This window comes from Anthonomus grandis, chromosome 2 (genome assembly GCF_022605725.1).
Source record: "Anthonomus grandis grandis chromosome 2, icAntGran1.3, whole genome shotgun sequence".
Classification (NCBI taxonomy): domain Eukaryota; kingdom Metazoa; phylum Arthropoda; class Insecta; order Coleoptera; family Curculionidae; genus Anthonomus; species Anthonomus grandis.
Genome location: NC_065547.1, coordinates 45,926,047 through 45,939,526, shown reverse-complemented (window position 1 = coordinate 45,939,526; position 13,480 = coordinate 45,926,047). Strand labels below are relative to the sequence as shown.

General features: G+C 31.4%; 1 protein-coding gene and 1 long non-coding RNA gene across 6 annotated transcripts in view; one reads left to right on the top strand and one right to left on the bottom strand.

Moving 5' to 3' along the window:
• LOC126733641 (uncharacterized) overlaps positions 1 to 8,923 on the top strand; it is a 38,029-nt gene extending 29,106 nt beyond the window's left edge. The window contains exons 2-3 of the long non-coding RNA XR_007659800.1: positions 4,973 to 5,149; positions 8,592 to 8,923. This is a non-coding gene — a long non-coding RNA (uncharacterized LOC126733641). The remainder of the gene's footprint in view (positions 1 to 4,972; positions 5,150 to 8,591) is intronic.
• Positions 1 to 13,480, bottom strand: part of LOC126733638 (uncharacterized) — a 153,133-nt gene that overhangs the window by 14,068 nt on the left and 125,585 nt on the right. The gene's annotated exons all lie outside the window — the stretch shown is intronic.

Genomic DNA, 13,480 nt, shown 5'->3' with positions numbered 1-13,480 from the left:
AATTGATGATGAAAATTTTTTTTACCGTTTCAGAGAATCAATTTTCCGAGGATAATTTGCGAAATGTTTAACAATGGCGATTATTTGAAATAAATTGGATAAAAATCGTTCCGCCAGAACATCCGAGTTTTTTAACAGTTGATGTCCAATTAGTCGTTTTCTGTCACTTTTTTAAAACTTGTTTTAGCTATTTATAAAACATCTTGAATTAAAGATAACCAAAGTTAGTACAATATTCTGACAAGTGGTCCAGACAATTATTCGATATATATTTTAAATTTGCGATCCGTATGGTTTGTTTAAATTTTTGTCGTTTTATTTTCTGTAAAAGAAAAATTATCAATTTCGTCCAGGCAGTTGAGGTCATGAATAATAATAAGCAATAGATCAGTTTATTTACAATAGAAAAATATTAAACGATTAATTCAATTTGCCAGTAAATAAACAATAATCACAGAAGTAGTAGTTGTACGTGATAACTTATGATACCTAAGCCTGTACATAATAATAATAATAAACGTAGATAGAAATAAAGAATAACAACAATAATTGATTTTTGTCTTCGGTCGTAGAAATAGGTAATTTAGATTTTGAGGAATTCAGTCATGAAGGAGAAAGATATGAAGAACTTTCTGTGTGCCTGTAGTTAATCAACTAATTCCTGTAAAAAAAAATGTTAAATTCTTTTAGACACACAGAAGAAGAACCAGAGAAAGAAGAATACATGCAGGATTAAATTAATTAATTGTCTTTGTGGGGACTTGTATTGCCCTCTCACTCACTCCGAGAGTGGAGGGGAGGCTGTCAATTGTCAGGATGTATTCGATCCATTATGGCGGATTAGGTTGCACCTGAGTCATGACAGAGACTGGTTATAAAAGTCGATGACTTTCAAGTGTCTAAGCTATATAGCCGTTTTCTTGTACGATTGGTACAATAAAGTATTGTTACCCGTTAACGAGTGTATTATTTTGGTGTTTAAGAGTATAGGATCTCTCGTCTGGTGACTACAAAACCTACATCTGTAAAACATTTCCGCCATCTAGCGGGAGGCACTGAACTAGTGTTCACCAGCGTCTGAGTTTAAATGAATATTCATGTTGGTTATATATTATATAACCTCGTTTTTTTTTGTGAGGTTAAATTGTGATCTGTCCGGGAATAATAATATTCTTGTTAGCCTAGTTAGAGTTAGTCTAAAATAAAGAAAGTGAAAAGTATTTTCGGTGTTCTTAATTATCCACACCTCAGATTTTAAGCAAACAAACATCATAATTTCTTCCAGGCAGTTGAGGCTAATAAGAAAAATTACAAGAAAGGCTCTACGGATTGAAGTAACTTAACTGCTTTGAGAAAATTTGTTAATTTCTTTCACGCACTTAAGACCGAAGAAGAACAGAAAGAAGAAGAAGACTTGCATGATAAAATTAATGATCTACTTACCTGCAATAGAAAAATCAATAATTTCTTCCAGACACTTAAAAAAGAAGAAGAAGACCTGCCTGTAAGAGAAAAATCGATAATTTCTTCCCGAGAGTCGAGGTCCTGAAGGAAAAGGACAAGAAGAGCTCTATAGTAACTCAACTTCTTCTAAAAAATTGTTTAATGGCTTTCATGGACTTAAAAAAGAAGAAGAATTAGAACCAGAAGAAGAAGAAAAAGAAGAACTGCGGAATAAAATTCATAAATTGCCTTTAAAAGAAAAATCAATAATCTCTTCCAGGCAGTTGTAGTAATTTATTTCAAATATAATTGCCAACAACTATAAGGTTTAAAATTACTTATTACTGTTATGTAACGTATGTACATAGATCATAAATATTATTATAAATAAATATGCGTCTTTGACCCTTTTCTTTTATTACTATCCACATACTATCACTCACATAATATTTGTACATTTGTACCCCATCATTAATCATATCTCAAGTTAAATGGAAGTGGGCGGGGGAACGAACGCCGACGTCTTATTAGTTTCAAGACGCGGCAAGTCAGTTCGCGTGCGACAATTGACATTGGCACACGGTTTTTTCTTTTCGAGATTTGTGATATTTGGGGTTAGCGCGTACCACAGTGTAGCAGTTTAGGTTAAATATACTCTGTGATTATTTCGCTTCTCAGTAGATTTTGGTGATTATTATTATATGAGTAAGTATCTTTTTTTTGAAAAATACTTCTAAAATATGTCTATAATACTTTGAAAATATTTTAGTTTTTTTTTAAGTTATTATATTTTTCTTTGATTTTTAAGTTATTATTGATTTTCTTTGTTAGGCTGCACGAATAATGGCTGGGCAGAAAAAGTTCTTCGACCTAACAAAGCCTGAAGATGTCGGACAAATTCATCGCATTCTCTATGAATCTGATTCAGACAGTTTGTCTGATGACAGCGAGGAGGAAGATGCCGTTATACCTGATTTTAGAGAGGAGCCAGAAGAGGATGAAATACGCGGCAATCAAATCAATCTTAATTATTTTATTGCACCAGAACAGACTCAGGATACCTTTCCATCTGATACAGATTCGGAAGATGACAATATACCATTGGCAGAAATACAGGCGATCAACAGAGATATGGTGGAAATTTTACCAGTGCCTACCAAATTAAGGGGTAAAAATGGGTTTATGTGGTCAGGTAAGAAAGGCGCAATTCATCATACACCAAAACGAAATCTGGTTTTGCATTTACCTGGAAACAAAAACGAAGCGAACTGGAGCTTGGAAATTATGTTTCACTCAAGAAAATCTCGATAAAATTACCCAATATACTAATAACGAGATCCAAGTTAAACGATTGAAATATTTAAATAAGAGCGATGACCAAGATACTGATGCACCTGTTATTATGCCAGTAGGTAAGAGACCCTCTTGGACTAAGGATAAAAACAGCATTGAACTCCAAGCACTTTTCGGGCTATTTTATTATGCCGGTGTTTTGACCAAGGAACTATTTGATAGACACAGGAATCCCAATATTCCGTGCTACCATGCCCGAGGCACGTTTCAGGTTTTTGATAAACTGTCTTCGCTTTGATGATAAGCAGTCCAGAGCTGAAAGAAAAGAAACTGATAAGCTTGCAGCTTTTCGAGAGGTATTTGAGAGGTCAATCGTTAAAATGAAAAACCTATATACTCCTTCAGAATATATTACAATTGATGAACAATTGGTTGGTTTTAGAGGGCGATGTCCTTTTAAAATGTACATCCCTTCAAAGCCCAATAAATACGAATCAAAATTGTGTTGTCCTGTGATGCCAAAACAGCTTTTGCACTTGATTTATATAGGAAAAGGTTTCACACCACTGATGTTCCTGCAGCTCAGTATTACTGTAATAAGCTAAACAGTTCTGTCCAAGGAAAAAATAGGAACTTGACCATGGATAACTGGTTTACTTCTATTGAGACCGCGAAACATCTTTTGGAGAGGAAAATTACCATTGTTGGTACTGTGAGAAGAAATAAAAAAGAAATTCCTGAGTCGTTTTTGGAACTCAAAGAAAGGAATCAAAATTCTGCTATGTTTTGCTACAGTGGACATCTGACACTGTTATCATACTGTCCACCCAAGAGTGCTAAAAAAACAGTAATTATGCTTTCGACGATGCACGAAAAAGGTGATGAGCCAATTACGACCAAGTTACCAGAAATTATTCAATTTTATAATTCTACAAAAGGAGGAGTGGATACTTTAGACCAGTCGTGCCACACTTATTCTACTGGTAGAAAAACACGTCGCTGGTCATTATGTCTGTTCTATAATTTGCTGGATATTCTGGGATATAATTCGATGATTCTTTTGCGTGGCTCTGGTGAAGTGATAAAGAAATTGTAAAGCACAGGAGAGAATACCTCAAGAAGCTTGCCCTTGACCTGGTCAGACCGCACATGATGAGTCGTTTGGAAGCTCCAACTTTAAGGCGCGAACTCCGTGAAACTATATGTAGGGTCCTCAAGATAACCACTTCAGAAGAAGTACCTACTAGGCTCACAACAACAGTGAGGAGAGGATCGAAAATCGAGAGTAAGCTGTGCTGTATGCAAAAAGTTCGTGTGTTTGCCACATCAAAAAAAAAAATGCTCAGTGTGTGCCGCATGAACATTTGATTATGGATGTGCGTTAAAAGTGTTCTTAGAGACTCGGTTTAAGTTATTATTTTTCTATAAGTGAATAAATTTTTCGTTTTTCTAAAATACGACGAGTTTTATTTGGGGTACGGTTGTACCCCTGTGTAGCAGATGCAGAGTCGGAAATAAGTGTAGCATTCCATTAATAACTTGAAGGTGAAGAGTTCTAAAGACCGGTTAGCAGATTTTGACGGAACTACGATCCAAACAAGTCGGACTATTGGCAACAATGATTATTTGACATTGTTGACAGGTTAAGGAGACAGACAGAATAACCTCATTTTTTGGTAATACACATTTTTTTTCGCTTTCCTTTTTTTAATTTTGTTAGAAAAAAGTCGAATTCACTTTAACCAAGTAATTGCCGAGAGAAACAATTTTTTTTTCACTTACATCCATAACCCTTGATTGACCATTGACGCCCTTTAAACGAAGATTTATTCATGTTTATCAGATGTACATAACAATGGCTATAAGTCACCAAAGAAATATTACAACTAATGAGGTCCCATTCCATAATTGATGTATCGGCAAAATACTACTCTGAAAATGAATAAATCTTCATCCAAGTAAAGTGCTTTTATAAGTATATGCAAAAATAGATCATCAGATCAGGTATTCTCCCCCTTTCTTCTTTCAATTCGCCTTTAAATATTACCAGTAACCAAACATACAGATAAAAGACCCAATAGGCTTACAAGAAGTAGGTTTACACTTATATAACATCAATAAATTTCAACGAGATTAACCAATAAATATAACCGACAATAATTCTACAGAATAGGCGCACCCACCATCTTAGCTCAAAAAAAAAAATTGGTTGCAACAAATGGATTTTTATTTTTAGAGGTTTCGTAAGGCAATCACACCTGGAATTGATGCCCAACGCCCACCGATAGTTAAAAAAAAACAGCAGCAAACTTACGAAGCGCGGGAGAGTGATTTGAAACATTTTTTAGCAATGTTTTCGTTTTGGTTAAACAGAACTGATATATTGATAAAGCAATAATTGGAAAGTAACGAGGTGGGTAATTTTTAGATAGGCGATTTATTGGAATTCTTAGTTGAAAATTATTGATATCTTTGAAATGTGTTTGTTTGAGGAATTCGTAGAAGTTTATTGCAGTAGGAAAAAATTTATTTGTTATCAACTTATCACTTTGACTTTTACTCATGTTAGATTGTATAGGAAGCTATAGTCAGGCAGTAGATTCTAAAAACTGATTTTATGCATAAGTATTATTGTTGCATAAAGAGAAGGGTAATCGTTACATTAGAAGATGATAATGAGGGTCTTGATTGCCCATTATTATGTTCCAAGATATTCTTGAGCTATACATTGGATCAATCCTTAAATGAGACTGCCAGATTTAGGAGCTCTCAAAAAATGCAATTCTCTAAAAACCATGCTCTTTACCTTGACATTATTACTCGAGTCACTTTGAATTAATACTGTATGTTTTTTATAGATTTGAAGTCATGTTAAGTTTCTTCTAGGTATTTTTTAAAAGAAACTTTTGTTTCAGGCGTTTAGAAGCATTTTTCATTTTGTTCCAGTCTTCTGATCCATGGTTTTCCATAAGTTGGACTTTTTCATATCTTTTAGGCATTTGACGTCATTTTTTATTCAGAAAAACTAATTCTTTTCTATCTAATCTAAGAAAACCAGAATCAAACACACGATTTTTACTTCCATTTTATTGTAGGCCTTAGTCTTTTTTTTTCTAAAAAAATTAGAATTCTATTTATTAAGCGATATTTTTTATTTTGTTCCAGGATTTTGAGATTAGTAGTAATTTTCTGTCTATCTTTGACGTAACTATTATATCTTTTAGACATTTTTATTATTTGTCCAGTGGTTAGATGAAGAACCTTTAAAAGTATAGGCACCTTTAAAAGGTAAATTTATTTAGGCTTACACTTGGGTAATTTTTTATTTAAAGTTTTATTAAACCCCTCCCTTCCCTCCATTTTACGGAATAAATTTGTTCCTCGTTTAAACGTTCACACAAGAGTGATCCGATTTCCGGAGAAGATGACACTTCTTCGTCATTCGACTGCAATGTTTCAACGTTCTTTTACGTACAATGCCATTAAACTCTACAATAACCTACCAACTGCATTGTCAACTTTAGATCAGAAGTCATTTAAATCAAAGTTTAAGAAATATCTTTTACATTTAACCTTCAACCCGTAATTTAGGCTTTTTTAGAAATTTGTTTATTTTTATATTTAGCTATTTCATATTTATTTAATAGAGTTAATCTTTATATTGTAGCTTAAGTTTATAACCGTTGAGTAGGGTTCAGTAGAGTAGCTGCCTTAGCTAGACTGCGCCCTGGTTCTCGGGTACTTAATTATAGAATGTTATTATTGTTAACTACATCTGTAAATTTTGAATAAAAGACATTTATTATTATTTTTATTATTATTATTAAAAGAAGAAGAACTCGAGGGATTTAATTTTTTCCCATGTTTTCAGACATCTGAAGTAGTTTTCAGTTTATCCTGTCTTTTTTGTTAAGTGAAATAGATAAAGTTCTATAATTGGTGTCATATTGCCTTCATACCCTCATCATACACTTTACGATTATTAAAAAGCTGTACAGATTGCATGTGGTTAACATTTTTTAGTGTCTTAACAGAATAGCCTAAGGCACTATCTATAAAAACACTTGAAACATGAAGTAAAGAACCTTCTACTTGAAAGAAGAACTTACGTCGTTCAGAGAAAGTTTTACTCTTTAGAGACAACCTAATAGACTACTCTGTGAAGTGATAAGTCCATTAAACTATGGAATCTGAAGAGATTGTCAAAACTATAAATGAGCTCAAGAATACGAAATCTGTTGATATATCTAAATCTTTAGCGAGTTGGACTGTTCTTTATGAAATTCCTCAGGTTGCATTACCTCATCTTTTAAAAATTCTAAGACCATAGAGAGTTACCATTGCATGTCCACACATTTTTAGAAACTCTTAGAAATTATGATTTAATGTTTATTGAGCCTAGACATTATTATCGTTCTGGTCTTAAATCATGTGTATAATCTATTGAAGTTATTTCATTGAAATTATATCACTTACAGAATAAGAGAGATGAAAGACTACAGAATTTAGGCATTTCCTCTTATATATACTTGCCTACTGCTCAATATTTTTTTATTTTTATTTCTTATCTATTCTTATACAGTTTAAAATGTTCTAATTTCCCATTGTATTGTAAACCGTAAGAGATACATGATTATTTAAATGGGAACGAAGTTGTGAATGTTAAAAATGACTTTATGAATGATGTTATTTATATCATTACAAAAATTAAGCCTCTTGTCAATAGTGATACCCAAATCACGAACATAATCACAGTTAACAGTAAACTGTACCATTTAATGCATAGTCGATCCTAATTTCATTTTTTGAAATTGATTTACATTTTTCAATATTAAGAGGAAGCCTATTAATCTTGCACCAGTTGTAATACACCGCTATATGCTTTATAAACATATGACCTAAACTCGTTATACTCTTCAAACTGGTGCCTATCTGTCAGTTTCTACTTTATACGAATTTTGTCTTTGATAAGATGAACAAGGGACTTATCAAAGGCAAAATTACGTCTAGTTGACATTTGTTATTTATAACCTCATATACTTTAGAGAAGTTTGATAGTATGGAAACTGGACGATAGTTTTTTACTACATTTTTCTCTACCGATTTAGGAAAGGCCTTTGTACAAAGAGATAAGTTAAAGCTAGTAAAGCAATTTTCTTTATGTTTAATCAACCCCCTATCCTTCCTTAATAGGCTTTTATCTTCCAAGTTTTTTTTAGCTGCTTTCAGACATCAAAGTGGGACAGACTGACGTAGACAGCCATTACAAAATATCTTCGACGTGTAATTGAAAGAAACCATTCAAAAATGTAGAATAATAAAGAATAAGTTTGTTTTGACTGTATATGTTTTTAAATACGAAAACCCGTTTAAAAAAATTTGTCCCAGTTTTGGACCCATTGAGAAAATGTGTCCAAAACTGGTCCAAATAAGTGTCCACTATGAGACAAAACCAAGGAGCCCAAATGGACCTACAAGAGTATCGTTCGACTGTTCATTCGATGTCGTTTGGATCATTTTTGGATGTCCATAGGATTGACACTATATAATATGTAGAATGCTAAATGCGTTAGACAGGCTACTGAGCTTATTAGTTTGTTAAAAAACCACTAATGAATTAAATTATTAAAACAATGAATAAAATATTTTATCTAACCACGTTTTTTTTTATTATAACCACATGTATGAAGCTTGTATGGTGAAAATCGGAATCGTATGTCGGCCATCTTGCTTGGAAAAAATTGACAGGAAGCTGACTTAATTTACATATTTATTTAAACGTTTATTTTTGTGTTTTTTTTACATTAATTTTGATTTATAAGGTTTGCACTACCTATTTTTTCATTTTATTTCAGGCTCGTATCATACCATTTCCTGTGTTCACTGAGACGAGACATAGGTATAAAGACTAAGAGAGCCGAACAGAATGAATGTTTTTGTTACAACTTGTGTCTTTTTACATAATGTATTTTAATTAACTTTTTATTAATATTATAGTGCCAAGATATATGTTTGTTTGTTTATACTAAAATAAGTTTTCATTTTCAAAGAGTTTATTTTGTTTTGTAGTAGAGGTACTGTTTCTTTGGATAATACGCTGTTATAGAATTTTTAATTAGTTTTTAGTCTTTCTTTAGGAAACAGAAAAAAGTACATATTAAACAAGTATATTTCATGATGTCTATTGAATCTATGTTTGTGTTACTAAATTTGGATATTACTTAAAACTAATGGTAATGTCTTTTCGGAATTTTTTTTCAGGAAAATTACTTAATAAATGTATTAAAGCAAAACATTGTTTTATTTCCATAATTGGTGATATGTAGTACACTATTGTTAATCGATTATTGCAGTAAATTAACTCATTTAGATATGTAAAATAAGAGTTTTGTTTTTGTTCTGATCAATATCTGATGCTAACACACATTATAATCAAAAAGCCTCTTTTCTCTATAAGTAACCTTTTTGATAAGGCGTTTGATTTAGATATTATGATTAAATAATAAGATTATCAGATTAAATGAAATCTGATTTCTCGCCTTAATTTGGCCACGCCTTTCCACCATTTTGATTGGTCCAATTAGGCAAGTCAAAGTGTCAAGTTAGTTACGATAGTTTTCGTTGCCAAGCGAGAGGACGCTAGCTGATTTGTCAGAAGAATTTCATTCATTTTTTATATGCAACCCACACTTCTCTATATTTTTGTGTTCTGTGATTACAACCCAGAATGTGTCAAATCCAGATTTAAAAATATTCGCGGCGGGAAACTTTAACTTTTCCGCGATGTTAATGTATATCATGGGAAATATCATAATATAGAATTATTATTTGTTGATGTTTTGCGATGTGTTACAACAGTTACTGTTTGCACTTATAAAAAGATAATTTAGTGATGAATGCTCGTCTTTACTACAATTATTACGACGATATTATTATATAATTTTTTTAATTCATATGTTTCATAAAAAGCGTCGTAGACCTGCCGCCTCCTGGAGTCTCATCCTGTAGTACCTGCTGTACCTGAAAATGTTGGCACAGGGAGCAAATTTTGACCATTTTCTTACAAATGTCACAATAAATCTACAAAACGCCATAAATCATGATTTATGGCCTTACATAATGTACCTTATCTTACTTGGGTATCAACATTTAGGTCTTCGTATGCCATTATTGACTATTGTTCCTGTACTTTGTTATTTACGTTAGTTTTTGCACAGAGGTCACACAACACAAGACAAATACTTAAAATCTTTGAATAAAAAAAGCAACCCTTTATCGTTTGCTATTTAAAGGTTAAAATAAACAAATTCTAACATAACAAAGAAGAAACTGACAACTAATTACAGCTGACAGAAGAAATTCGCACTTTTTTGTGAATATCCGTTTTTTCGCGTAGACGAATTTCGCTTTTATGTATATGACAAAAATATGTGAATGTGCGCGATAAAAATTGCCTGTCAAAAGTCCGCGATATTCGCCCTACTCAGAACGAAGCTTTAGACAGACTCACTCAAACAGACTGTCATTTACAAAATTAGGCACATCAAAATTAACAGAAAATAAGGCTGCAATCACAGGTGTGAATCTAAATACTTGGGTTGTTATTTCAACAGTATGTCACACATATTATTCGAAACTTACGTAAAACCACTTATACGAAAATTCAAAACAAAAAAAAAAAACAACTTTTCGAGCCTTGTCACTAACATAATTTTTCCAATGTCCCAGACGGTCGTCGGCATTGTTAACATCGGTTCTAATCGATACTATTGAATCGTATATTTAACATTGACATAAGTGTATCGCGCGAATTAATATTGTTTTCAGGTTTCTTAAAATGGTAATTCTAATTATCGACCATAAACCAAATGGTTGCTTTTATTAACTAAAAAAAAAATAAACCATCATGGAAACATAAAATTTCGTTTTAGGAAAGTTTCCACGACCCGTATATTGTTTATAAATAACAAGTGATTTTTTGGCAACAGTCCCGTCGTACCTACACACACACATTCTGTGTGGCTTTTTACGATCGCTTCCTTCATTAAAAAAAATGTTAATGGATCATTTTGACGTGATAATTAAGAGTAACTCGCGTGTTATTGCAACCGTCGTGGGATTTCGATTTTAATTTTAAATTGAATCATTCATTAACTGAAATTGATTTAATGATCGCGGTCGGTCGGTGGGTTGATCTGTAAAGTGATACGATGAGAACCTGAAAACTGATATTTCTATGGCAACAAATGCTGCGTTTAATGATACAGCAATATTGAATTAAACAAATTATCATATACAAGAATAACGCATATGGATTGTAGGCAAATATACAATATATACCAAAAAGTCCCTTAAAATAATTATAAATTGGTTATTTCTTCATTATAAACATTGCCTTCCTTTATAAATTTTTATTAACAAGTTTTTATGTTTATTTTATTCGTTAAATTTTTTAGAATTATTTTCTTCTTAAATTAATTTATTACTTTCTACACTGTCGAGAACTTCATATTTTATGGTTATGATTAAATGGTTTAAATATTCACACAGAAAAATCCCGATGGATTTTTTCACATTTTGTTGTGTAAAAAAAAATGTTTAATTTTAATACACAATTGTTAGATAATATCTCACAGTCCTGTATAAAAATTCTCAGGCATTTTGTATATGTTTTAATGTGTATATTTCATACAATTATTGCATATTAAATTAATACAATATGAGTGGATATTAATTATTAAGATAATGTGTATAAATATTCCACATTTTTTTTTTAAATCCAATGCAGTTTGGTAAAAAATCTAATAACCAAGTATATTTTTACTACAATTTTTAATTATTTTTTTATTCTGGCTTGTGTTGATTTTATTTACAATTGTGTAGATTAAAAAAGATTCTTGCTAATAGCCCTTCACAATTGTAGAATTTTAAAACATGTATTGTGTAGTTATAATACACAATTGTGTATAAAGGAGGACGCGCCCGACGCCCTTGCCTTTGCCGCTAGAACTTCGTTGTTAGCGTCAATGTTGCCAGATTCAAGATTAAACAGTTGTAAAGGTGTGCATCAAAATTTGCAGTCGATTTAAAGTTGTTAATTGAAAATGATTTAATATGATATTTAAAAATAAGCTCAATCAGCATAAGTTCTAATTTTATTTATTTAAATAATATCGTGATAATAACACGCGTAAGGAAAAAGGAAACGTAACTTTTTTAATTGGCGGTGTAATCTTTAAGATACCTTTGATTTGGCAGCATTGCTATAATTCCCAGTGCCACAGGTGTTCAACTGTTCATTCTTCAGTCCTTCAATCAACCGACCGGCATTAATTTGTTTTAAGGTTTTTTTCGTTTCGTTAAGTGTTAAAAGTGTTAAAATTGCATAAGAAAAATATGGATATATTCGTTGAAGATAAACTTAAGGAGTGGGGTTTATTGGACCAACTCCAGGAGCATATTATTATGTACCTGTAAATAAAACCCTTAGCTTAAAACTGTATGTTGTTAATATGTAGGTATGTATCTACATAAGAATTTTCGTTAAGTTCCTAATTACGTTCCTATTAGGTATTTCTATTTCTTTTAAGTTTTTTCGTTTTGTTGTGTCATTTATTTTTATTAAGCGATTTTGAAATAAATTGATGAAGGGCGATTTAAAACGAAATAACAATCATTTTGATTTCCATGGGATATGAAAATCCGGTATATGTAAACATGCCAAAACCTTACTTATTGTAAACCAACCACCCTATAGTCAACACATTTTTAAATTCTACATAATATGTTAAAAATTTTCATGTATCATAAATGTCATACTTGTTAACTATTTTTTTAATATAAGGTGTTGAAAATGGCACTTTTTATGACTTTAAAAGGGATCTAAAGCTAATTCTGTTATGAAGAAAAAACAGATTTCAATTTTCCATTTCGTGTTTTTAATTTAAACTTTTTTAATGATTTCTAAGGTTTTTTTTCTATTTTTAACAGAATTAGCTCTAAAGCCTCCTTAAGTTATGAAAAGTGCAATTTTCAACACCATGCGTTAAAAAAAAATTGATAGCAGTAAACGATTGTTGTTTTGTTAACAATTACCCGTCTGATATACTGTAGATGTTAAGTAACTACATACATATGTACAGGCTCATTTTTTATATTTGCGAGCCCATATACAGGGGTTAATATTAGTGATATAACTTTGCAATGCGCTTTTGTTTTTTTTTACAAATCTAGAAGATAATACGGAAAAAAGTATGCAACTTTTGTATAAAAAGTTTTTCTCTATCACTTACATTATTCCTGTTTATGGGCACGCAAATATAAAAAATGACCCTGCACATAAATGTATGTGTTTATTAGCCTTTAGGTTAAAATCCTGTTTTTACAACTAAGAGTTTCCATTTTAAGTTCCTATTTGCGTTTCTAATGTGTATTTGTAATACTACTACTAAAGTTTTTTTATTTTGTTGTGCAGGTTATATGTACTTTTTTAAAAGGTATTTAAATAAAAAAATGTTTCTTTAAAACAAGTGAATTTTTTTACCCTACCTATACAACTAAAGTTTTTATAAAACATAAATGTTAGAGTGTTGGGGAAAAACAGTCATTATGGAAAATAAGTCAAATTAGGAAAATACATATTCAATCTGTATTTTTCTAATATGACTTCTTTTCTTACCAAACATTGGGCCTCACTTATTTGCCATTTTTTACAAGACTTATTTTATTTTAATCAAATTATGAC